Source organism: Narcine bancroftii, chromosome 5 (assembly GCF_036971445.1).
Source record: "Narcine bancroftii isolate sNarBan1 chromosome 5, sNarBan1.hap1, whole genome shotgun sequence".
Classification (NCBI taxonomy): domain Eukaryota; kingdom Metazoa; phylum Chordata; class Chondrichthyes; order Torpediniformes; family Narcinidae; genus Narcine; species Narcine bancroftii.
Genome location: NC_091473.1, coordinates 252,309,454 through 252,336,915, shown reverse-complemented (window position 1 = coordinate 252,336,915; position 27,462 = coordinate 252,309,454). Strand labels below are relative to the sequence as shown.

The window sequence follows — 27,462 nt, the reverse complement described above, 5'->3', positions numbered from 1 at the left end:
GGAAAATATTCTGGCTATGGTGGCTTTAAATTGGAGCAATAAATAAAAGCAAAGTAAAATTCAAGAGGCGGGTGAACCCTGCTGAGTATAAGGCAGAGCAGCACGGCATGCTCTGAGCCTTCCAACTCATCATATTTCTTTTTTTTTGATTAGACATACAGCACAGTACAGGCCCTTCTGGTCCGCAGGCCCAGGATGGAAAGAAACTTGAACACCTGAGGAAAACCATGAAGATACAGGATAAACATACAAACTCATGAGGCAGCACTGGATTCAAACCCAGGTGGCTGGCACTCTATGAGTTGCATTAACTGTGCCACCCTGAATTCCCATGTCCCCAGTTTTCCAAGGAATCTATTCCCATGGGCTACAACATCCTGAGAAAGGTCATCTTCTTCAAACCTTCTTTAAAATTGTTGGGACAAAGTACAGGGAGAGAGTGGGCATCAGTAGGAGAGTGAAATTATTCCCAATAGCGTTTGGACATCTCTCACCTTGAAGGGCTCAAACCCAACATGTTGGTGATGGATCCTGACCTTTGCTGCAGAATGGCAATGTTTGACCTGCTGAGTTTCTCCAGTATTAGTGTTTTTCCACTTCACCATAGTGTCACCCGAATCTTGTGTTTTACCCCCAATAATGCACTTCAATACATATAGAATGACAAATGAGTTAATTTATTAAATTGCTTAATTAACATGTTAATCTTGCATTCATTGCGCAATTGAAATAGTACAGGATAAGTTGAATAATGCTGGTTACAGCTTTTCTGTGCCTCTGAGAGTACCCTTTACTTGGGCTGCGTGTGAAGGATGCTCCTCAGTTGGCGATCAGATCAGCAGAGATGGCGTACAGGTTGGAGCCCTCACCTCCCCACCATGCAAACGTTTCGCCTGTGGATCTATGTTGGCCTTGCTCTGGAAGTGCATGTCGGTCTTGACATTCTGATTGATCTCCAGCACCAGGCACTCAAAAGTCAGTTCGTGGAAGAGCATTCTGGCAGATTTCCGATGGACCTAAAAAAAAAAGAAACTGATGTTATGGATGAAAACATTTTAAGACTGGCTTTGATGACATGGAAGAAATTGGTCATTAAGTGGGATGTGATCTCAGTGTTGCTGTGGCCTAAAAAACCACTCCTGCCCTATGGCCCTCTCTCCTTCACCTGGCTGCATCTCTTGTTTCACCAGGGGATTCAAAATGGATTGTGTCTGTCAAATCACAATATAAATGGCCTCAGAAGGACAAAAATGTATGCAACATAACCTATGTCTGGCATCCTGAAGGAACATGTGCACTATTCTTCCAAAACTCAAAAGAATGGTTTCAGAAAAGAAAGAATTTCAACTAAGAAATTTAGACATAGGGTTAACAATCAGAAATCTAGTGGGCTGGACCATTTTGCATGCAAAATTACAGAGAAAAAAATAAACAGGGATTAAATTAAAAATTATAGCCCTTTACATTATCATGTAAAAGCTACGTTCAGTTAGATGCTTCTTTACAGCATCACAATCTGGGGTGAGGAATGATGCAGTGAAATGGTGCTGAGCTACATGGGTCACACACTACCTGAATTCTCTTGAGTACAATTAAATCTTATGAATGAATTAGTAGAGTAGAAATTCACAAAACACTCAGTGGGAATAAAGTAAGTTATAGCTCTTCACATTGGCTCTTAAAAGACCTCCAGCGAACTTTAAAGCACTGCAAAGGCAGCAGAAAAAATGAGAATATACTGTAAATGCTGTTCTCAGTTAGATGAACATTTACAGTATCACAGTCTGGGGTGAGGTAAGTGCAGTCAAATTATGCTGAGCTACATAAAACACACAGTAGCTAAATTCTCATGTGTACAATTAAACGCTATGAATGAAGTACTAGTATAGAAATTCACAAAACACTCGGTCGGAATAAAGTCAGTTATAGCTCTTCACATTGGCTCTTAAAAGAGAATTTGTGGGGCTGTGAGTGCGGAAGGAGTGGTATCTACCTTACTCTGACGTGCCTCGGCAACAGGTCCAGCAGCGTCCTTTTCCTCCACTCTAGCTGAACTCCTCCTCTTTGCTCAGCGATACTTTGCTTCTGGCTCGAGCGCGAAGGTGTATTGCTGCGAACTTAATCAATCTTTCATCCATTACAAAGGCAGGAGACACATGAGGAGATAAAGCACATACTCATAGTTAAATGCATGTTAACATCATTGTGAGGTAGAGGGATATGTAGTAAATGGTGTTGAGGTAAATGTGACCTCCACTCCATGCACTCAGTAGAGTGGAATGATGGTAAATGTTGAAAATCAAGAAATACTGAGTAAAAAAATACACAAAACACTCAGGTGGAATAAAGACAGTTATAGCTCTTCACGTTGGCTCTTAAAAGAGCCTTTGTGGGACTGAGAATGAGGATGGGGTCGGTGGTGGTGAGTCTTCTTCACTTCTCATGGATGCGACACACTTGTAGACCACTTTAATCACCACTTCTCATCCGCTCCAACTGTGCTCCATCGAGTGAGAACAGTGCATTGCTGGGACCCTCTATCAACCTTACAACCACTGAAAAGACTGCAGACTAGATGAGAATATATTGTAACCAATGTGCTCAGTTAGATGTATCTTTATAGCATCACTATTTGGGGTGAGGTAAGTGCAGTGAAATGGTGCTGAGCTACATAAGACACATTGCCTGAATTCTCATGTGTACAATTAAATGCTATGAATGAAGTAGTAGTGTAGAAATACACAAAACACTCGGCTAGAATAAAGTCAGTTATAGCTCTTCACATTGGCTCTTAAAAGTGCCTTTGTGGGACTGAGAATGAGGATGGGGTCGGTGGTGGTGAATCTTCTTCACTCCATCATGGATGAGACATATTTGTAGGCTGCTTTAGTCACCACATCCCTTCCATTGCAGCTGGCGCCGTTTGCTTGATCAGTGACATTATCCCCCTGACATCCAGTAAGAGCAGTGTATTACTGGGGACCTCCAGCGAACTTTAAAGCACTGCAAAGGCAGCAGAAAAAATGAGAATATACTGTAAATGCTGTTCTCAGTTAGATGAACATTTACAGTATCACAGTCTGGGGTGAGGTAAGTGCAGTCAAATTATGCTGAGCTACATAAAACACACAGTAGCTAAATTCTCATGTGTACAATTAAACGCTATGAATGAAGTACTAGTATAGAAATTCACAAAACACTCGGTCGGAATAAAGTCAGTTATAGCTCTTCACATTGGCTCTTAAAAGAGAATTTGTGGGGCTGTGAGTGCGGAAGGAGTGGTATCTACCTTACTCTGACGTGCCTCGGCAACAGGTCCAGCAGCGTCCTTTTCCTCCACTCTAGCTGAACTCCTCCTCTTTGCTCAGCGATACTTTGCTTCTGGCTCGAGCGCGAAGGTGTATTGCTGCGTACTTAATCAATCTTTCATCCATTACAAAGGCAGGAGACACATGAGGAGATAAAGCACATACTCATAGTTAAATGCATGTTAACATCATTGTGAGGTAGAGGGATATGTAGTAAATGGTGTTGAGGTAAATGTGACCTCCACTCCGTGCACTCAGTAGAGTGGAATGATGGTAAATGTTGAAAATCAAGAAATACTGAGTAAAAAAATACACAAAACACTCAGGTGGAATAAAGACAGTTATAGCTCTTCACGTTGGCTCTTAAAAGTGCCTTTGTGGGACTGAGAATAAGGAAGGGGTCGGTGGTGGTGAGTCTTCTTCACTTCTCATGGATGCGACACACTTGTAGACCACTTTAATCACCACTTCTCATCCACTCCAACTGGGCTCCATCGAGTGAGAACAGTGCATTGCTGTGAACCTCCATCAACCTTACACCACTGAAAAGACTGCAGATGAGCTGAGAATATATTGTAACCAATGTGCTCAGTTAGATGTACCTTTATAGCATCACTATTTGGGGTGAGGTAAGTGCAGTGATATGGTGCTGAGCTACATAAGACACATTGCCTGAATTATCTTGTGTAGAATTAAATGCTATGAATGAAGTAGTAGTGTAGAAATACACAAAACACTCGGCTAGAATAAAGTCAGTTATAGCTCTTCACATTGGCTCTTAAAAGAGCCTTTGTGGGACTGAGAATGAGGATGGGGTCGGTGGTGGTGAGTCTTCTTCACTTCTCATGGATGCGACACACTTGTAGACCACTTTAATCACCACTTCTCATCCGCTCCAACTGTGCTCCATCGAGTGAGAACAGTGCATTGCTGGGACCCTCTATCAACCTTACAACCACTGAAAAGACTGCAGACTAGATGAGAATATATTGTAACCAATGTGCTCAGTTAGATGTATCTTTATAGCATCACTATTTGGGGTGAGGTAAGTGCAGTGAAATGGTGCTGAGCTACATAAGACACATTGCCTGAATTCTCATGTGTACAATTAAATGCTATGAATGAAGTAGTAGTGTAGAAATACACAAAAAACTCGGCTAGAATAAAGTCAGTTATAGCTCTTCACATTGGCTCTTAAAAGTGCCTTTGTGGGACTGAGAATGAGGATGGGGTCGGTGGTGGTGAATCTTCTTCACTCCATCATGGATGAGACATATTTGTAGGCTGCTTTAGTCACCACATCCCTTCCATTGCAGCTGGCGCCGTTTGCTTGATCAGTGACATTATCCCCCTGACATCCAGTAAGAGCAGTGTATTACTGGGGACCTCCAGCGAACTTTAAAGCACTGCAAAGGCAGCAGAAAAAATGAGAATATACTGTAAATGCTGTTCTCAGTTAGATGAACATTTACAGTATCACAGTCTGGGGTGAGGTAAGTGCAGTCAAATTATGCTGAGCTACATAAAACACACAGTAGCTAAATTCTCATGTGTACAATTAAACGCTATGAATGAAGTACTAGTATAGAAATTCACAAAACACTCGGTCGGAATAAAGTCAGTTATAGCTCTTCACATTGGCTCTTAAAAGAGAATTTGTGGGGCTGTGAGTGCGGAAGGAGTGGTATCTACCTTACTCTGACGTGCCTCGGCAACAGGTCCAGCAGCGTCCTTTTCCTCCACTCTAGCTGAACTCCTCCTCTTTGCTCAGCGATACTTTGCTTCTGGCTCGAGCGCGAAGGTGTATTGCTGCGTACTTAATCAATCTTTCATCCATTACAAAGGCAGGAGACACATGAGGAGATAAAGCACATACTCATAGTTAAATGCATGTTAACATCATTGTGAGGTAGTGGGATATGTAGTAAATGGTGTTGAGGTAAATGTGACCTCCACTCCATGCACTCAGTAGAGTGGAATGATGGTAAATGTTGAAAATCAAGAAATACTGAGTAAAGAAATACACAAAACACTCAGGTGGAATAAAGACAGTTATAGCTCTTCACGTTGGCTCTTAAAAGTGCCTTTGTGGGACTGAGAATAAGGAAGGGGTCGGTGGTGGTGAGTCTTCTTCACTTCTCATGGATGCGACACACTTGTAGACCACTTTAATCACCACTTCTCATCCACTCCAACTGGGCTCCATCGAGTGAGAACAGTGCATTGCTGGGAACCTCCATCAACCTTACAACCACTGAAAAGACTGCAGACTAGATGAGAATATATTGTAACCAATGTGCTCAGTTAGATGCATCTTTATAGCATCACTATTTGGGGTGAGGTAAGTGCAGTGAAACTGTGCTGAGCTACATAAGACACACTCTGCCTGAATTATCTTGTGTACAATTAAATGCTATGAATGAAGTAGTAGTGTAGAAATACACAAAACACTCGGCTAGAATAAAGTCAGTTATAGCTCTTCACATTGGCTCTTAAAAGAGCATTTGTGGGACTGAGAATAAGGAAGGGGTCGGTGGTGGTGAGTCTTCTTCACTTCTCATGGATGCGACACACTTGTAGACCACTTTAATCACCACTTCTCATCCACTCCAACTGAGCTCCATCGAGTGAGAACAGTGCATTGCTGGGAACCTCCATCAACCTTACAACCACTGAAAAGACTGCAGACTAGATGTGAATATATTGTAACCAATGTGCTCAGTTAGATGCATCTTTATAGCATCACTATTTGGGGTGAGGTAAGTGCAGTGAAATGGTGCTGAGCTACATAAGACACATTGCCTGAATTCTCATGTGTACAATTAAATGCTATGAATGAAGTAGTAGTGTAGAAATACACAAAACACTCGGCTAGAATAAAGTCAGTTATAGCTCTTCACATTGGCTCTTAAAAGTGCCTTTGTGGGACTGAGAATGAGGATGGGGTCGGTGGTGGTGAATCTTCTTCACTCCATCATGGATGAGACATATTTGTAGGCTGCTTTAGTCACCACATCCCTTCCATTGCAGCTGGCGCCGTTTGCTTGATCAGTGACATTATCCCCCTGACATCCAGTAAGAGCAGTGTATTACTGGGGACCTCCAGCGAACTTTAAAGCACTGCAAAGGCAGCAGAAAAAATGAGAATATACTGTAAATGCTGTTCTCAGTTAGATGAACATTTACAGTATCACAGTCTGGGGTGAGGTAAGTGCAGTCAAATTATGCTGAGCTACATAAAACACACAGTAGCTAAATTCTCATGTGTACAATTAAACACTATGAATGAAGTACTAGTATAGAAATTCACAAAACACTCGGTCGGAATAAAGTCAGTTATAGCTCTTCACATTGGCTCTTAAAAGAGAATTTGTGGGGCTGTGAGTGTGGAAGGAGTGGTATCTACCTTACTCTGACGTGCACCGGCAACAGGTCCAGCAGCGTCCTTTTCCTATACTCTAGCTGAACTCCTCCTCTTTGCTCAGCGATACTTTGCTTCTGGCTCGAGCGCGAAGGTGTATTGCTGCGAACTTAATCAATCTTTGATCCATTACAAAGGCAGGAGACACATGAGGAGATAAAGCACATACTCATAGTTAAATGCATGTTAACATCATTGTGAGGTAGAGGGATATGTAGTAAATGGTGTTGAGGTAAATGTGACCTCCACTCCGTGCACTCAGTAGAGTGGAATGATGGTAAATGTTGAAAATCAAGAAATACTGAGTAAAAAAATACACAGAACACTCAGGTTGAATAAAGACAGTTATAGCTCTTCACATTGGCTCTTAAAAGTGCCTTTGTGGGACTGAGAATAAGGAAGGGGTCGGTGGTGGTGAGTCTTCTTCACTTCTCATGGATGCGACACACTTGTAGACCACTTTAATCACCACTTCTCATCCACTCCAACTGGGCTCCATCAAGTGAGAACAGTGCATTGCTGGGAACCTCCATCAACCTTACAACCACTGAAAAGACTGCAGACTAGATGAGAATATATTGTAACCAATGTGCTCAGTTAGATGCATCTTTATAGCATCACTATTTGGGGTGAGGTAAGTGCAGTGAAACTGTGCTGAGCTACATAAGACACACTCTGCCTGAATTATCTTGTGTACAATTAAATGCTATGAATGAAGTAGTAGTGTAGAAATACACAAAACACTCGGCTAGAATAAAGTCAGTTATAGCTCTTCACATTGGCTCTTAAAAGAGCATTTGTGGGACTGAGAATAAGGAAGGGGTCGGTGGTGGTGAGTCTTCTTCACTTCTCATGGATGCGACACACTTGTAGACCACTTTAATCACCACTTCTCATCCACTCCAACTGAGCTCCATCGAGTGAGAACAGTGCATTGCTGGGAACCTCCATCAACCTTACAACCACTGAAAAGACTGCAGACTAGATGTGAATATATTGTAACCAATGTGCTCAGTTAGATGCATCTTTATAGCATCACTATTTGGGGTGAGGTAAGTGCAGTGAAATGGTGCTGAGCTACATAAGACACATTGCCTGAATTCTCATGTGTACAATTAAATGCTATGAATGAAGTAGTAGTGTAGAAATACACAAAACACTCGGCTAGAATAAAGTCAGTTATAGCTCTTCACATTGGCTCTTAAAAGTGCCTTTGTGGGACTGAGAATGAGGATGGGGTCGGTGGTGGTGAATCTTCTTCACTCCATCATGGATGAGACATATTTGTAGGCTGCTTTAGTCACCACATCCCTTCCATTGCAGCTGGCGCCGTTTGCTTGATCAGTGACATTATCCCCCTGACATCCAGTAAGAGCAGTGTATTACTGGGGACCTCCAGCGAACTTTAAAGCACTGCAAAGGCAGCAGAAAAAATGAGAATATACTGTAAATGCTGTTCTCAGTTAGATGAACATTTACAGTATCACAGTCTGGGGTGAGGTAAGTGCAGTCAAATTATGCTGAGCTACATAAAACACACAGTAGCTAAATTCTCATGTGTACAATTAAACACTATGAATGAAGTACTAGTATAGAAATTCACAAAACACTCGGTCGGAATAAAGTCAGTTATAGCTCTTCACATTGGCTCTTAAAAGAGAATTTGTGGGGCTGTGAGTGTGGAAGGAGTGGTATCTACCTTACTCTGACGTGCACCGGCAACAGGTCCAGCAGCGTCCTTTTCCTATACTCTAGCTGAACTCCTCCTCTTTGCTCAGCGATACTTTGCTTCTGGCTCGAGCGCGAAGGTGTATTGCTGCGAACTTAATCAATCTTTGATCCATTACAAAGGCAGGAGACACATGAGGAGATAAAGCACATACTCATAGTTAAATGCATGTTAACATCATTGTGAGGTAGAGGGATATGTAGTAAATGGTGTTGAGGTAAATGTGACCTCCACTCCGTGCACTCAGTAGAGTGGAATGATGGTAAATGTTGAAAATCAAGAAATACTGAGTAAAAAAATACACAAAACACTCAGGTGGAATAAAGACAGTTATAGCTCTTCACATTGGCTCTTAAAAGTGCCTTTGTGGGACTGAGAATAAGGAAGGGGTCGGTGGTGGTGAGTCTTCTTCACTTCTCATGGATGCGACACACTTGTAGACCACTTTAATCACCACTTCTCATCCACTCCAACTGGGCTCCATCAAGTGAGAACAGTGCATTGCTGGGAACCTCCATCAACCTTACAACCACTGAAAAGACTGCAGACTTGATGAAAATATATTGTAACTAATGTGCTCAGTTAGATGTATCTTTATAGCATCACTATTTGGGGTGAGGTAAGTGCAGTGAAATGGTGCTGAGCTACATAGGACACACAGTAGCTAAATTCACATATTTACAATTAAATGCTATGAATGAAGTAGTAGTGTAAAAATACACAAAACACTCGGCTCAAATAATATCAGTTATAGCTCTTCACATTGGCTCTTAAAAGAGCATTTCTGGGACTGAGAGTGAGGATGGGGTGGACGGTTGTATCTGCCTTACTCCATCATTGCTCGGTAACAGGTGCAGCAGGGTCCTTTAACTCCAATCTAGTTGAACTCCTTCTCTTTGGTCAGAGACAATTACTTTCCAGCTCGTGTGTGAAGGTGTATTGCTGGGAACTTGACAATCAATCTTTGATTCACTAGAATGGCAGGAGACACCGAGGACATAAAGCACATTCTCATAGTTAAGTGGATGTTAATAGCATCTGGAGTTTTGGGGATAGGTACTAAATGGTGCTGAGGTAAATGTGACCTCCACTCCATGCACTCAGTGGAGTGGAATGATGGTAAATGTTGCAAATCAAGAAATACAGAGTAAAAAATTACACAACACACTCGGGTGGAATCAATTCAGTTATAGCTCTTCACGTTGGCTCTTAAAAGTGCCTTTGTGGGACTGAGAATGGGGATCGGTGGTGGTGAGTCTTCTTCACTCCATCATGGATGGGACACACTTGTAGGCTGCTTTAGTCACCACATCCCATCCACTCCAACGGGGCACCATCGAGTGAGAACAGTTCATTGCTGAAACCTCCAACAATCTTACAACCACTGCAAAATTTGCAGACTCGATGACAATATACTGTAACAGATGTGCTCAATTAGATGTATCTTTATAGCATCACAGACTGGGGTGAGGTAAGTGCAGTGAAATGGTTCTGAGCTACATAGGACACACACTGCCCGAATTCTCATGTGTACAATTAAATGCTATGAATGAAATAGTAGCATAGAAATTCACAAAACATTTGTCTAGAATAAAATCAGTTATAGCTCTTCACGTTGGCTCTTAAAAGTGCCTTTGTGTGACTGAGAATGAAGATGGGGTCAGTGGTTGTGAGTTTTCTTCACTCCATCATGGATGGGACACACTTGTAGGCCGCTTTCGTCACCACTTCCATTCCGCTCTGGCTGGTCGCCATCTGCTTGGTCAGGGACATTATCTCTCCAACATCTAGTGAGGAGGGCATTACCGGGAATCTATATTGAGCTTTGCATCACTGCAAAGTTTTCAGACAAGATGAGAATATACTGTAAATGATATGCTTAAAGTTAGATGGATCTTTAGGGCATCACAGTATGGTGAGAGTTAAGTGTAGTTAAATCGTGCTGACCTATCCAAGAGACACAATGCTTGCACTAACTAGAGAAAAGATAAATGCTGTGAATCAAAAAGTAAATTAAAAAGACAACACACTCGGGTGGAATAAAGTCAGTTATAGCTCTTCACATTGGCTCTTAAAAGTGCCGTTGTGGGACTGAGAATAAGGAAGGGGTGGGTGGTGTTGAGTCTTCTTCCCTCCTCATGGATGGATGACACATGTTGGCCGCTTTCGTCATCACTTCTCCTGCGCTCCAGCTGGGAATCCTCCTGCACTTGCAAAGCATCATCAGGAGGTCTTTGATGAGCGGGACCTGCTTACAGTAAGTAGATAACAAAAAGGTGTAGTATTTACATACCTTTACCTGGTCAATCTTGGAGTCTTGCCCGTCTTTGATGTCCACATCCTCAGGTCCTGAAGTGCTATTTGATCTCCCAAACCAGAAAACGTCAGGATAATTCATGGCGAATCAGCTCAATGGACTGATTTCTCTTAGTCCAACAAGGGCAGCTCAAAACCATTGTGACCCTCCGTAATTTACTAGGCCACACTTGTGGGGTGCATTAGTCAATATTTTCCAATTTTCAACTTGTACACAAAAATTGCTCAAACCTTACCATATTGTCTCTGCCAGAGGTATTGCATTGTTCCAGTACTCTTTGCTTCCACTCATAGTTTATGTGAATCATGCATTCTTCACTTTCCTCATTAGTCCTGATCTCATTGTCTCCTCAGATCATACCACAACATAGTCCCAAACATAAAGTTTCATCTTAGGTTTCCCAGATGTGGCCATGGACACATTACCTTCTTTAATAGTCCATGATTTGTCCTGGCACATTTTATTCTCCAATGCTCCATGATTGATCCTGGCATGTTACATCCTGCAATGATCTATCATTGATCCTGGCATATTACATCCTTCAATGGTCCATGATTGATTCTGGCACATTGCATCCTTCAATGGTCCATGATTAATCCTGCCACATTGCATCCTCCAATGTTCCATGATTAGTCCTGGCACAATGCATCCTCCAAAGATCCATGATTTGTCTTGGCACATAGCATCAAGCAATGGTCCAAGATTGATACTGGCAAATTGTGTCATCCAAAGTCCATAATTGATCCTAGTACATTGCATCCTCCAATGGGCTGTGATTGGTCATGGCAGATTACATCCTCCAAAGGACCTGGATGGGTTCTAGCCACATTGTCTCTTCCAATGTTCCTGGACAGGTCTTGTTTACTTGCTTCTTCCGATGGTCTCGTCACTTACATCAGCATGTTCCAAGAAACATTACTCAGACTCTACGCTGTCGTGGTCCCGGCCAGATTGTCTTCTCCATTGGAACGTGATTGGTCTGAGCTTCATTACTTGACTTTTTGTTGTTATTTAGTCCTGGGTACATTGCCACCTCCATAGGCCAAGCTTGATTCTGAACAAGGTATCTTCACAGACGCTCCTGTGGTGTGGTCTTGGCAACATTTCCTCTTCCTTGAGTTCTGACAGTTGGTGGTCACGTAGCCTGCTCCAATGCTGTGAGTTTCATCTGTTTGTCTGTGTTAGTCTTGGTTATATTGCAATCTATAATATACTTGGGCTTTGGCCACATTACTAACTGTGATATTCCAGGCTTGGTCCTGTACATGTTTCCTCGCCAGATACTCTCCTGGCAATGTCCTGACCACTGTGGCTCATCCAATGCACCCAACAAGGTCTGAAGGTCTATGGATTGTCCTGGTTATGTATTGTCCTCTGATGGTTCTGATTAGTCATTGCAAAACATTTGCAGTGCAACGTCCATGCTTTTTCAGGTGTGATCCTGTTTCGTTGCCCACCACCCCATCTTTGTTGTTCTAGTCCTCCTGATCTCCTCCCTTAGTCCAGTCTTCACGAACTCCTGCATTGGTTCAACTTTGGTCTAAATATTATGGCATTCTATATTGGTTGGAGATTGCTCCAGACTTTGTGACTTCCTCCATTGGTGCCAGATTGGTCCAGTTTATGTTGCATCCTCCATTGCTCACAAGTTTCTTTATTTTCATGGCAACATCTGTTGGTTCCAAATTGGTCCAGTCATCCTGGCCTCCTTCATTTGTTCCAGTTTGCTGGGGGCTTCATGATCTCTCCTTCATTAGTTCAGTCTTCATTTCCTCTCCTATCGGTCCAGTCATTGTAGCTTCGCTCATTGGTCCAGTTATTGTGTACTCCACCATTGGTCCAAACTTCTTAACCTCTTCCTTTGGTCCCAGATTAGTCTTATCCTCAATGTTTCTTATATTGATCCGAGTTTAGAGCAGTCCTTTTGCCCTTCCCCATTGCTCCCAGATTAGTTGTCTTCAGGCTTTTCCCCAGTGCTCCAATCTTCATGATTTCCTCCAGTGGTCCAGTCTCCCTAGCCTCTTCCATTGCCCCAAGATTGGACCAATATTCCTAATCTTGTCCATTGGTCCAGGAATTGTGGAGTTTGCGTGGTCTCCACCCTTGTTAATGCCTTTGTTGCCTCAACCATTGGTTCAACCTTCCTGCCACATCCATTGGTTCCAAATTTGTCCTGGTCACATTGCATCTTCCAATGGTCCATGATAGGTCCTGGCACATTGAATCATTTAATAGTCCATGACTGGTCCTGGGGCATTGCATCCTTAATTGGTCCAGCCACATTGCATCATGCACTTGTCCATGATTGGTCCTAGGACACTGCATCCTCCAATAGTCCATGATGGGTCCTGGCACATTACTTTTTCCAATGTTGCATGATTGGTCCCGGCACAAGGCATCCTCCAATGATCCTGCATGGGTTCTGGCCACATTGTCTCTTCAATGTTCCAGGACTGGTCTTGTTTACTTGTTTCTGCTGATGGTCTCTTCACCTACACCAACTTGACCCAAGAAACATTACTCAGACTCTCCGCTGTTGTGGTCCCCGCTACATTGCCTTCTCCATTGGAAGATGATTGGTCTGGGCTTCATTACATGCTCAATAGTCACTCATTCATCCAGTACACAATAGCTTCCTCTGTTTGACAATGTTTGTCCTGAACATTTTATTTCTTCAACGTTCCTGGCTTGTGTCTATCAACATGGTCTCCTAAAGCGATCCCCTGGCATAGTCCTGCTTATGGTACCTCATCTTTTGGTTGAGATTTAGTCCTGGCCACAGTGCCACCTCCATAGGTCAAGCTTGATTCTGAACAAGGTATCTTCACAGACGCTCCTGTGGTGTGGTCTTGGCAACATTTCCTCTTCCTTGAGTTCTGACAGTTGGTGGTCACGTAGCCTGCTCCAATGCTGTGAGTTTCATCTGTTTGTCTGTGTTAGTCTTGGTTATATTGCAATCTATAATAAACTTGGGCTTTGGCCACATTACTAACTGTGATATTCCAGGCTTGGTCCTGTACATGTTTCCTCACCAGATACTCTCCTGGCAATGTCCTGACCACTGTGGCTCATCCAATGCACCCAACAAGGTCTGAAGGTCTATGGATTGTCCTGGTTATGTATTGTCCTCTGATGGTTCTGATTAGTCATTGCAAAACATTTGCAGTGCAATGTCCATGCTTTTTCAGGTGTGATCCTGTTTCGTTGCCCACCACCCCATCTTTGTTGTTCTAGTCCTCCTGATCTCCTCCCTTAGTCCAGTCTTCACGAACTCCTGCATTGGTTCAACTTTGGTCTAAATATTATGGCATTCTATATTGGTTGGAGATTGCTCCAGACTTTGTGACTTCCTCCATTGGTACCAGATTGGTCCAGTTTATGTTGCATCCTCCATTGCTCACAAGTTTCTTTATTTTCATGGCAACATCTGTTGGTTCCAAATTGGTCCAGTCATCCTGGCCTCCTTCATTTGTTCCAGTTTGCTGGGGGCTTCATGATCTCTCCTTCATTAGTTCAGTCTTCATTTCCTCTCCTATCGGTCCAGTCATTGTAGCTTCGCTCATTGGTCCAGTTATTGTGTACTCCACCATTGGTCCAAACTTCTTGACCTCTTCCTTTGGTCCCAGATTAGTCTTATCCTCAATGTTTCTAATATTGATCCGAGTTTGGAGCAGTCCTTTTGCCCTTCCCCATTGCTCCCAGATTAGTTGTCTTCAGGCTTTTCCCCAGTGCTCCAATCTTCATGATTTCCTCCAGTGGTCCAGTCTCCCTAGCCTCTTCCATTGCCCCAAGATTGGACCAATATTCCTAATCTTGTCCATTGGTCCAGGAATTGTGGAGTTTGCGTGGTCTCCACCCTTGTTAATGCCTTTGTTGCCTCAACCATTGGTTCAACCTTCCTGCCACATCCATTGGTTCCAAATTTGTCCTGGTCACATTGCATCTTCCAATGGTCCATGATAGGTCCTGGCACATTGAATCATTTAATAGTCCATGACTGGTCCTGGGGCATTGCATCCTTAATTGGTCCAGCCACATTGCATCATGCACTTGTCCATGATTGGTCCTAGGACACTGCATCCTCCAATAGTCCATGATGGGTCCTGGCACATTACTTTTTCCAATGTTGCATGATTGGTCCCGGCACAAGGCATCCTCCAATGATCCTGCATGGGTTCTGGCCACATTGTCTCTTCAATGTTCCAGGACTGATCTTGTTTACTTGTTTCTGCTGATGGTCTCTTCACCTACACCAACTTGACCCAAGAAACATTACTCAGACTCTCCGCTGTTGTGGTCCCCGCTACATTGCCTTCTCCATTGGAAGATGATTGGTCTGGGCTTCATTACATGCTCAATAGTCATTCATTCATCCAGTACACAATAGCTTCCTCTGTTTGACAATGTTTGTCCTGAACATTTTATTTCTTCAATGTTCCTGGCTTGTGTCTATCAACATGGTCTCCTAAAGCGATCCCCTGGCATAGTCCTGCTTATGGTACCTCATCTTTTGGTTGAGATTTAGTCCTGGCCACAGTGCCACCTCCATAGGTCAAGCTTGATTCTGAACAAGGTATCTTCACAGATGCTCCTGTGGTGTGGTCTTGGCAACATTTCCTCTTCCTAGAGTTCTGACAGTTGGTGGTCACGTAGCCTGCTCCAATGCTGTGAACTTCATCTGTTTGTCTGTGTTAGTCTTGATTATATTGCTATCTATAATATACTTGGGCTTTGGCCACATTACTAACTGTGATATTCCAGGCTTGGTCCTGTACATGTTTCCTCGCCAGATACTCTCCTGGCAATGTCCTGACCACTGTGGCTCATCCAATGCACCCAACAAGGTCTGAAGGTCTATGGATTGTCCTGGTTATGTATTGTCCTCTGATGGTTCTGATTAGTCATTGCAAAACATTTGCAGTGCAATGTCCATGCTTTTTCAGGTGTGATGCTGCTTTGTTGCCCGACCACCCTCTCATGTTCCAGTCATCCTGATCTCCTCCATTAGTCTAGCCTAACTTTGGTCTAATTTTTTCCTATATTGGTCGGAGCCTGGTCCAAACTTTGTGACTTCCTCCATTGGTGCCAGATTGGTCCTGTTGATATTGTTCACAAATTGTTTTATTTTCTTGGCAACATCTATTGGTTCCAAATTGGTCCAGTCTTCCTGGCCTCCTTCATTGGTCCAATTTTGATGGGGTTTTCATGACCTCCTACATTGGTTCAGTCTTCATAGCCTCTTCTATTGGTCCAGTCATTTGTGGCTTCCCTCATTGGTCCAGTCATTGTGTGGTCCCGCATTGGTCCAATCTTCCTGACCTCCTCCTATGCTCCCAGATTAGTGGTCTTCAGGCTTTTCCCCAGTGCTCCATCCTCATGATTTCCTCGATTGGTCGAGTCTCCCTCGTCTATTCCATTGGCCCAAGATTGGACCAATATGCATAGTCTTGTCCATTGGTCCCAGAATTGTGGAGTTTCCATGGCCTCCACCCTTGTTAATGCCTTTGTGGCCTCAATCATTGGTTCAACCTTCCTGCCACATCCATTGGTTCCAAATTTGTCCTGGTCACATTGTATCTTCCAATGGTCCATGGTAAGTCCTGGCACATTGCATCCTTTAATTGTCCATGATTGGTCCTGGCATATTGCTTAGTGACTGATCTGTTATTGGTCCTGGCACATAACATTGTCCAATAGTCCATGATTGGTCCTGCACGTGCATCCTTCAATGGTCCGTGATTGATCCCAACACACTACATCATGCACTGGTGCATGATTGGTTCTGGCACATGCATCCTTCATTGGTCCATGTCTGATCCTGGTACACTGCATCCTCTAAATGTCCTGGATGGGTTCTGGCCATGTTGTCTCTTCCAATGTTCCAGGACTGGTCTTCTTTTCTTGCTTCTTCCAATTGTCTCTTCACCTACACTAGTTTGTCCCAAGAAGCATTACTCAGACTCCACGCTGTTGTGGTCCCGGCCACCTTGCCTTCTCCATTGGAACATGATTGATCTGGACTTCATTGCATCCTCAATAGTCCTTCATTCATCCAGTACATATTATTTCCTCTGTTTGTCCACGTTTGTCCTGGTCACTTTCTTTCTTCAATGCTTCTGGCTTGTGCGTATCAACATTGTCTCATCATCAAGATATCCCTATTCTATCGAATCACTTTTTTCAACCTTCTGTGATTCTTGTGAATTTGCATTTCTTTTTAATTGTAATAGTAGTGAACAATGTCTTTATACTAGCCTTGCAATTTTGGAATGGTTTAGGGTAAAAAGGGAGAAAAGAAATAAAAGAAAAAAATGAGAAAAGATAAAAAGTGATTACCTGGCATGGTCCTGTCCATTCTATCTCCTCATTCAGTTCTGATTTGGTCCTGGCCACAGTGCCAGCCCCCATGGGCAAAGATTGATTCTGAACATATTATCTTCACAGATGCTCCTGTGGGGTGACCTTGGCAACATTTCCTCTTGTTGGAGTTCTGACAGTTACTGGCCTCACTGCTTCCTTCAATGCTGTGAGATCATCAGTTTGTCTGTATTAGTCTTGGTTATATTGCTACCTATTATATACTTGGGCATTGGCCACATTACGAACTCTGATACTCCATGATTTGTCCTGGAAAGCTGCATCCTCCAAAGGTCCTGGATATGTTCTGGCCACATTGTCTCCTCCAATGGTCCAGGACTGGTCTTGTTTACATGCTTCTTCCGATTGTCTGTGTTTGTCCTGGTCACATTGTCTCTTTTCCTATACCAGCTTTTCCAAAGAAACATTACCCAGCCTCTATGCTGTTGTGGCCCTGCCCACCTTGCCTTCTCCATTGGAATGTGAATGGTCTGGGCTTCATTACATCCTCAGTAGTCCCTCATTCATCCAGTAAACATAGCTTCTTATGTTTGTCCAGTGTTTGTCCTTGCGCTTTCATTCTTCAATGCTCCTGGCTTGTATCTATCAACATTGTCTCCTCAAGTGATCCCCTGGCATGGTCCTGTTTATGGTAGCTCATCTTTTGGTTGTGATATATTCCTGGCCACAGTGCCAGCCCCCATAAGCCAACCTTAATTTTGAGCAAGGTATCTTCACAGATGGTCCTGTGGTGTGGTCTTGGCAACATTTCTTTTTCCTAAAGTTCTGACAGTTGGTGGTCACGTAGTCTGCTCCAATGCTGCGAGCCTCGTCTGTTTGTCTGTGTTCATCTTGGTTATATTGCTACCTATGATATACTTGGGCTTTGGCCACATTACTAACTCTGATACTCCAGGCTTGGCCCTGTACACGTTTCTCCCTCGGATACTCTCTTGGCATTCTCCTGACTGCAGCAGCTCATCCAGTAATTCTGAACATCTGTGGATTGTCCTAGTTATTTTCCTCTGATGGCTTTGATTGCAAATGTTTTGAAAGGACCAATGTCCAAAGATTTTCATGTGTGATCCTGCTTTGTTACCCCACCATCCTCTGTTGTTCCAGTCCTCCTGATCTCCTCCATTAGTCTAACTTTGGTCTAATTATTATGGCATCCTATATTGGTTGGAGCCTGGTTCAGACTTATTAACTTCCTCCATTGGTGCCAGATTGGTCCAGTTTATGTTGCATCCTGCATTGCTCACAATTTCTTTTGTTTGCATGGCCCCTCTGTTGGCTCCAAATTGGTCCAGCCTTCCTGGCCACCTTCATTGGGCCAAGTTTGGTGGGGTTTTAATAATCTCTCCATTAGTTCAGTCTTCATATCCTCTCCAATTGGTCCAGTTATTGTGTGCTCCAACATTGGCCCAAACTTCCTGACCTCTTCTTTTGGTCCGAGATTAGTCTTATCTTTATGATTTCCTTCATTGATTCCAGTTTGGCAGAGTCTTTGTGGCCTCCTACATTGCTTCCAGATTCAAGGTATTCATGTCCTCATCCCAGTACTCCAGTCTTCATGACTTCCTCCATTGGTCCATTCTCCCTATCCTCCTCCATTGGTTCCAGATTGCACCACTATTTCTGACCACATCCATTGGTCCAGGATTTGTGGTGTTTTGTAGTCTCCAACAGTCTTTACATCTTAGTGACATCCACCATGGGTTCAGCCTTCCTGCCTCATCCATTGGTCCCAGATTTGACCTGGTCACATTGCATCCACCAATGGTCCATGATGAGTCCTGGCACATTGCATCCATCAATTGATTATAGTTTCTCCTGATTAATTGCATCCTGCACTGGTCTGTGCTTGATCTTGGGACAGTGAATTCTGCACCGGTTCACGATTGGTCCTGGCATATTGCATCCTACAAAGGACTTGGATGAATTTTGTCCACATTGTCTACTTCAATGGTTCAGGACTGATATTGTTTTCTTGCTTACTCCAATTGTCTGCGTTTGTCCTGATCACATTGTCTCTTCCCCTATACCAGTTTGTCCCAAGAAACATTTCTCAGATTCTACACTGTTTTGGTCCTGGCCACAGTCCCTCCCATGGGCCAAGCTTGATTCTGACAATGTTATTTTCACATGTGCTCCAGTGGGGTCAACTTGGCAACATTTCCTCATTTCCTCTTGCTGGAGTTCTGATGGTTACTAGCCTCATTGCTTGCTCCAATGCTGTGAGCCTCATTTGTTTGTCTGTGTTCGTCTTGGTTATATTGCTACGTATGATATACTTGGGCTTTGGCCACATTACAAACTCTGATACTCCAGGCTAGGCCCTGAATGTGTTTCCTCCTCAGATACTCTCCTGCCATTATCCTGACCACAGTGGCTCATCCAATGCATCCAACAAGTTCTGAACATTTGTGGATGGTCCTGATTAGGTATTTTTCTCTGATGGTTCTTATTGGTCCTTTCAAAATATATGCAGTGCAATGTCCAATGTATTTCCACTATGATCCTGTTTTTTGTTTTTGCAACCTCCATCCTTCCATTGTTGTAGTCCTGCTGCTCTTCTCCATTAGTCAAGTATTCATGAATTCCTCCATTGGTCCAACATCAGTATAATTATTATGGCATCCTATATAAGTCAGATTGATCCAATTTAGTGACTTCCTCCGTTGGCTCCAAATTGGTTCAGTTTATGTTGCCTCCTCCATTGCTCACAAATAGTTTCATTTTCATGGCCACACCTGTTACTTCCAAATTGGTCCAGTCTTCCTGGGCTCCTTTATTGGTCCAAGTTTGGTGGTGTCTTCAGAAGCTCCTCCATTGGTTCAGTTTTCAGATCATCCACTATTGGTCCAGTCATTTTGGCTTCCCTCGTTGTTCCACCATTGGTCCAGTCTTCCTGGCCTCTTCCATTGGTCCCAGATTAGTCTTATTTTCATGGTCTCCTACATTCGTCCCAGTTTGGCACAGTCTTTGTGGCCTCCATTGTTTTCTTCATTAGTGATCTTCATGGCCATGGAGCAGTGCTCCAGTCTCCATGTCTTACTCCTTTGATCCCAAATTTGTCCTGGTCACATTGCATCCACCAATGGTCCACGATAGGTCCTGGTCACACTGCATTCTACAGTCGTCCATGATGGACGCTGGTAACATTGCAACCTCCAATGGTCCGTAACGAGTCCTGTCAAATTGCATCCTTCAATGTACTATGACTTAGCCTGACTAATTGCATGCTATACTGGTCTGTGATTGGTCCTGACAGAGTGCATTCTGCACTGGTTCATGAATGGTCCTGGTACATTGCATCCTCCAATCATCCATGATTGGTCCTTGCACATTGCATCCTCCAAAGGTCCTGAATGAGTTTTGGCCACCTTGTCTAATTCAATGTTCCAGAACTTGTCTTGTTTACTTGCTTCTTCAAATTGACTGGGTTTCTCCTGGTCACATTGTCTCTTCACTTATACCGGCTTATCCCAAGAAACATTTCTCAGACTCGACTCTGTTTTGGTCCTGGCCACAGTGCTTCCCAGAGGCCAAAATTTATTCTGACAATGTTATTTTCACATATGCTCCAGTGGGATGATCTTGGCAACCTCTTGCTGGAGTTCTGACACTTAGAGGCCTCATTGCTTGCTCCAATGCTGTGAGCCTCATTTGTTTGTCTATGTTTGTCTTGGTTATATTGCTACGTATGATATACTTTGGCTTTGGCCACATTACAAACTCTGATACTCCAGGCTAGGCCCTGTATGTGTTTCCTCCTCAGATACTCTCCTGCCATTGTCCTGACCACTGAGGCTCATCAAATTCATCCAACAGTTCTGAACATCTATGGATGGTCCTGATTGGGTATTATTCTCTGATGGTTCTTATTGGTCCTTTCAAAATATATGCAGTGCAATGTCCAATGTATTTCCACTGTGATCCTGTTTTTTGTTTTTGCAACCTCCATCCTTCCATTGTTGTAGTCCTGTTGCTCTTCTCCATTAGTCAAGTATTCATGAATTCCTCCATTGGTCCAACATCAGTCTAATTATTATGGCATCCTATATAGGTCAGATTGGTCCAATTTAGTGACTTCCTCCGTTGGCTCCAAATTGGTTCAGTTTATGTTGCCTCCTCCATTGCTCACAAATAGTTTCATTTTCATGGCCACACCTGTTACTTCCAAATTGGTCCAGTCTTCCTGGGCTCCTTCATTGGTCCCAGTTTGGTGGTGGCTTCAGGAGCTCCTCCATTGGTTCAGTTTTCAGATCATCCACTATTGGTCAATCATTTTGGCTTCCCTCATTGTTCCACCATTGGTTCAGTCTTCCTGGCCTCTTCCATTGGTCCCAGATTAGTCTTATTTTCATGGTCTCCGACATTGGTCCCAGTTTGGCACAGTCTTTGTGGCCTCCATTGTTCCAGATTAGTGATCTTCATGGCCATGGTGCAGTGCTCCAGTCTCCATGTCTTACTCCTTTGATCCCAAATTTGTCCTGGTCACATTGCATCCTCCAATGGTCCATGATAGGTCCTGGTCTCACTGCATCCTCCAGTGGTCCATGATGGGTCCTGGTAACATTGCATCCTCCAATAGACCGTAATGAGTCCTGTCACATTGCATCCTTCAATGTACTATGACTTAGCCTGACTAATTGCATGCTATACTGGTCTGTGATTGGTCCTGACAGAGTGCATTCTGCACTGGTTCATGAATGGTCCTGGTACATTGCATCCTCCAATCATCCATGATTGGTCCTTGCACATTGCATCCTCCAAAGGTCCTGAATGAGTTTTGGCCACCTTGTCTAATTCAATGTTCCAGAACTTGTCTTGTTTACTTGCTTCTTCCAATTGACTGGGTTTCTCCTGGTCACATTGTCTCTTCACTTATACCGGCTTATCCCAAGAAACATTTCTCAGACTCGACTCTGTTTTGGTCCTGGCCACAGTGCTTCCCAGAGGCCAAAATTTATTCTGACAATGTTATTTTCACATATGCTCCAGTGGGATGATCTTGGCAACCTCTTGCTGGAGTTCTGACACTTAGAGGCCTCATTGCTTGCTCCAATGCTGTGAGCCTCATTTGTTTGTCTATGTTTGTCTTGGTTATATTGCTACGTATGATATACTTTGGCTTTGGCCACATTACAAACTCTGATACTCCAGGCTAGGCCCTGTATGTGTTTCCTCCTCAGATACTCTCCTGCCATTGTCCTGACCACTGAGGCTCATCAAATTCATCCAACAGTTCTGAACATCTATGGATGGTCCTGATTGGGTATTATTCTCTGATGGTTCTTATTGGTCCTTTCAAAATATATGCAGTGCAATGTCCAATGTATTTCCACTGTGATCCTGTTTTTTGTTTTTGCAACCTCCATCCTTCCATTGTTGTAGTCCTGTTGCTCTTCTCCATTAGTCAAGTATTCATGAATTCCTCCATTGGTCCAACATCAGTCTAATTATTATGGCATCCTATATAGGTCAGATTGGTCCAATTTAGTGACTTCCTCCGTTGGCTCCAAATTGGTTCAGTTTATGTTGCCTCCTCCATTGCTCACAAATAGTTTCATTTTCATGGCCACACCTGTTACTTCCAAATTGGTCCAGTCTTCCTGGGCTCCTTCATTGGTCCCAGTTTGGTGGTGGCTTCAGGAGCTCCTCCATTGGTTCAGTTTTCAGATCATCCACTATTGGTCCAATCATTTTGGCTTCCCTCATTGTTCCACCATTGGTTCAGTCTTCCTGGCCTCTTCCATTGGTCCCAGATTAGTCTTATTTTCATGGTCTCCGACATTGGTCCCAGTTTGGCACAGTCTTTGTGGCCTCCATTGTTCCAGATTAGTGATCTTCATGGCCATGGTGCAGTGCTCCAGTCTCCATGTCTTACTCCTTTGATCCCAAATTTGTCCTGGTCACATTGCATCCTCCAATGGTCCATGATAGGTCCTGGTCTCACTGCATCCTCCAGTGGTCCATGATGGGTCCTGGTAACATTGCATCCTCCAATAGACCGTAATGAGTCCTGTCACATTGCATCCTTCAATGTACTATGACTTAGCCTGACTAATTGCATGCTATACTGGTCTGTGATTGGTCCTGACAGAGTGCATTCTGCACTGGTTCATGAATGGTCCTGGTACATTGCATCCTCCAATCATCCATGATTGGTCCTTGCACATTGCATCCTCCAAAGGTCCTGAATGAGTTTTGGCCACCTTGTCTAATTCAATGTTCCAGAACTTGTCTTGTTTACTTGCTTCTTCCAATTGACTGGGTTTCTCCTGGTCACATTGTCTCTTCACTTATACCAGCTTATCCCAAGAAACATTTCTCAGATTCTACACTGTTTTGGTCCTGGCCACAGTGCTTCCCATGGGCCAAGCTTGATTCTGACAATGTTATCTTCGCAGATGCTTCAGTGGGATGATCTTGGCAACCTCTTGCTGGAGTTCTGATAGTTGCTTGCATTGGTGCTTGCTCCAATGATGTGAGCCTCATTTGTTCGTCTGTGTTCGTCTTGGTTATATTGCTACGTATGATATACTTGGTCTTTGGCCACATTACAAACTCTGATACTCCAGGCTATGCCCTGTATGTGTTTCCTCCTCAGATACTCTCCTGCCATTTTCCTGACCACAGTGGCTCATCCAATGCATCCAACAAGTTCTGAACATCTGTGGATGGTCCTTGTTATGTATTTTTCTCTGATGTCTCTGATTGATCCTTTCAAAACATATGCAGTGCAATGTTAAATGTTTTTCCATTGTGTTCCTGTTTTTTTTTCACCTACACGCTTCCAATGTTGTAGCCCTCCTGACCTCATCCATTAGACAAGTCTTCATGAAGTCCTCCATTGGTCCAACATCAACCTAATTATTATGGCATCCTACATTGGTCAGAGATTGGTCCAATTTAGTGACTTCCTCCATTGGCTCCAGATTGGCCCTGTTTATGTTGCCTCCTCCATTGCTCACAAATAGTTTCATTTTCATGGCCACACCTGTTACTTCCAAATTGGTTCAGTCTTCCTGGCCTCCTCCATTGGTCCCAGTTTGATGGTGTCTTCATGACCTCCTTCATTGGTTCAGTTTTCATATGTTTCCTATTGGTCCAGTGTTTTTGGCTTCCCTCATTGTTCTACCATTGTTCCAGATTAGTCTTATCTTCGTGGTCAGTTTGGCGCAGTTACTTTGTGGCCTCCATTGCTCCCAGATTAGTGGTCTTCATTGCCACACCCCAGTACTCCAGTCTTCATGACTTACTCCACTGGACAATCTCCCTGGCCTCCTCCATTGGTCTCAGTTTGGACCAGACATCCTGGCCTCATCCACTGGTCCCTGATTATTGGAATCTTCATGGCATTGACCTTTGGTTACCTCTTTGTGCCCTCCACCATTGTGGAGTCTTCCTGGCCTCCTCTTTTGGTCTAGTTTTGGTGACCTACTACTTTGGTCCAGTCTTCATGGCCTCCTCTATTGCTCTCTGATTGATCTATGAGATTGGTTCATTCTTCTTGGCAACCAATATTGCTCACTGAATGGTCTAGTCTTTGTGGCCTCCTCCATGGTTCCTAGATATATCCAGACTTCATGTCGTCATCAATTCATTACTATTTGTTCATGTATTTGTGCCTCCATCACTGTAATATCCTTTGTGACTTTCTCATTTGGTCCCAGATCATGCTAATATTTATGGGCTTTTTCAAGGGTCCCGGGTTGCTCCATTCTTCATTACCTCATTTTTATTCTATCAGATTAGTCTTGACACATTGCTTCCACTGGTTGCCTGTGTTGTCCTGGTGATCAATTTCTTTCCATGCTGCGGGCGACATTTCCTCCACTGATGATCTCACAATGTGCACTCCTCAATAGTGCCTCATTTATATGTTCCCTCTGTGTGGTCCTGGCCACAAAGCCTCCGCCAATGCTGTGGATTGGTCTTGGCCACATTGCTTCCAACAATTGTCCCTGTTTATTCTGACCACGTTACTCTCCACTGTTAGGGATTGGTCACATCCATCTTTCCATTCGCTTGGTTCCAATAGGTCCTGGCCACATTTTCTCCTCCAAACTTCCAATATTGATTCTGGGTGCATTGCCTCTGCAGATGGCCCATGCTCGGACCTGTCCACATTCCCTCTTATGAATGTTGGGGTCGTCTTGGTCATGTAGTCTCTTTACTTGTCTGAGCTTTTTCCTGGACACATTTCATAAAACCACACAACGCCAGGAACCAGGTCCTTCAGCCCATCTCACCCTTTACAAACTATTGTTCTGCCATCAACCTGCACCCTCCATAACTCATCTATCCATGTGGCCACCCAAACTTTCCGAAATGTTGAAATCAAATCCACTTGCACCACAGCCAATCAAAGCTCATTCCACACTCTCACCACCCTGAGTGAAGAGGTTCCCACTGAAGTTCCCCCTAAACATATCACCTTTCACCCCCACCCCACCCTGCCCCCCCCCCAAACTAATGCTCTTTAGTCTTGTTTCACCCACTCTGTACTTAACACTTCATATGACGGCCAATGTGCCAAAATCTCTCTTTACAGGCCACTTTCAGAGATCTATGCATCTATAATCCCAGATCCTTCTTTTCTACTGTGCTTCATAATGCTGCACTGTTTACTGTGCAAGTTCAAGTGGAAAACCTCACACATATCTGTATTAAATTCCAACTGCTGTTTTGCATCCAATTTTTCCTGATGCTCCAGGACACTTTAACTTTCAGAGTTTTCCTTATTGTCCACTATACCCCCAATCTAGTGTCATCTGCAAATTTGCTGATCCAGTTTACCATATCAACTATATCATTCATATAAATTTAATGTTTTTAAAAATTAGACATGCAGCATGGTACGGGCCATTTTAGCTCACGTGTCTGTGCTACCCAATTTATATCCTATTAATCTAAACCCCCGGTACGTTTTGAAAAGTGGGAGGAAACCAGAGCCCATGGAGAAAACCCATGCAGACACGGGAAGAATGCACAAACAGACAGCGCAGGAGTCGAACCTCATTCCAGTCCCAATCGCTGGGGCTGTAAAGGCATTGCACTAACCACAACGCCAACTGTGCCAATCCATTGCCAACCATGCTGTCCCCTATCTATAGATGACAAACAAGGGACCCAACATAGATTCACAAAGCACACCACTCATCAGAGGTATCATGTCAGACAGGCAATCTTCTCAGACCATTCTCTGCATTCTCCTGCAAAGCAAATGCTAATTCAATTTACATCCTCTTCCTGAATGCAAAGCAACTGAATCTTCTTGACCAACCAATGATGCAGAACCTTGTCAAAGACCTTACTAAAGTAACCATTCCCCGTCCATCCAAATACTTAGATATCTCATCTCTTGAAATATCTTCCAATTACTTTGACCACTACTGATGTCCAGCTTACCAGCCTATAATTTCCCAGTGTGAACAATGTCCACACATCCTGCTGGCTTGAAAATCATCAGGAGGAGCATTTATTATTGTGAAGCCACGCAGCACCAAGTTCTGAACAGTTACAATAATATTGATATCACACAACTAAACAGAATTCACAATAGTAAAATAGCATCGCACTTGCTCCATTCCATCTGTAGGTCCACACTTTGTACAATGTCTTATTTGTTGTATGCATATCAAATATTTCACAATATCATTGCATATGTTATTATAAAATTGATCTTTTGGGATGAAAATTCACAATTGTAAAATCAAGCACATCACTTCCAAAATGAACATTTTCACTGTACATCAGTATTTGTGACAATTAAATTGAATGATCCATCGTTCCTCCTCAGCTTGTTCTGCTTTTGACCAGGACATGAGGCTTCTTCAGATTCTCTATACTTCTTTTAGGTCTTGTTAGGTCATTGTTTTCTCCATTGTGAAAGGTATATTGATGTGATGGCCATGAAAGCGCACTAACTCCATTTGATCCTCAAATGCCCAAATAAAAAAACTACTCTCTCAAATAACTTTCATGGTATCGCCATCAATGTAATCCTGTTGGGGTGCATCACAGGATCTACTCAGTCATAAAATAATGGATACTGTAGTAGAAAGTACCTTGGATTACAAGATGATGCAGAAACCTTTAAAGACAGCTCAAACCTTCACAAAAGTCTCCTTCCTGTCACCAAATGTGCCTATGTACACTGGTTCCCCAGTGAAACAGAAACATCTTAACTGACTAATCCCACTCTGAACGCTACCTGTTTTCCATTCTTGCATCAGAATGAAAAGAAATCACAATTTGAAATCACACAACATCAGATTCAAGTCAATGACGATCTCAGTGGTGTAATACTTGTGAACAA

At 43.3% G+C, this 27,462-nt stretch overlaps 1 long non-coding RNA gene across 3 annotated transcripts; it reads right to left on the bottom strand.

Annotated features, from left to right (window-relative positions):
• Positions 1-711: 711 nt before the first annotated feature.
• Positions 712-25,485, bottom strand: LOC138765204 (uncharacterized). 3 transcript variants are annotated; one of them, XR_011358521.1, is made up of 6 exons: positions 8,429-25,485; positions 6,715-8,142; positions 5,001-6,428; positions 3,290-4,714; positions 1,994-3,003; positions 712-1,016 (listed from the first exon to the last, which is right to left on the bottom strand). It is a non-coding gene; the product is annotated as an uncharacterized lncRNA (long non-coding RNA). The 3 variants fall into 3 exon arrangements; XR_011358523.1 differs by having other exon boundaries at positions 5,001-5,134; XR_011358522.1 differs by having other exon boundaries at positions 6,715-6,848.
• Positions 25,486-27,462: the final 1,977 nt, after the last annotated feature.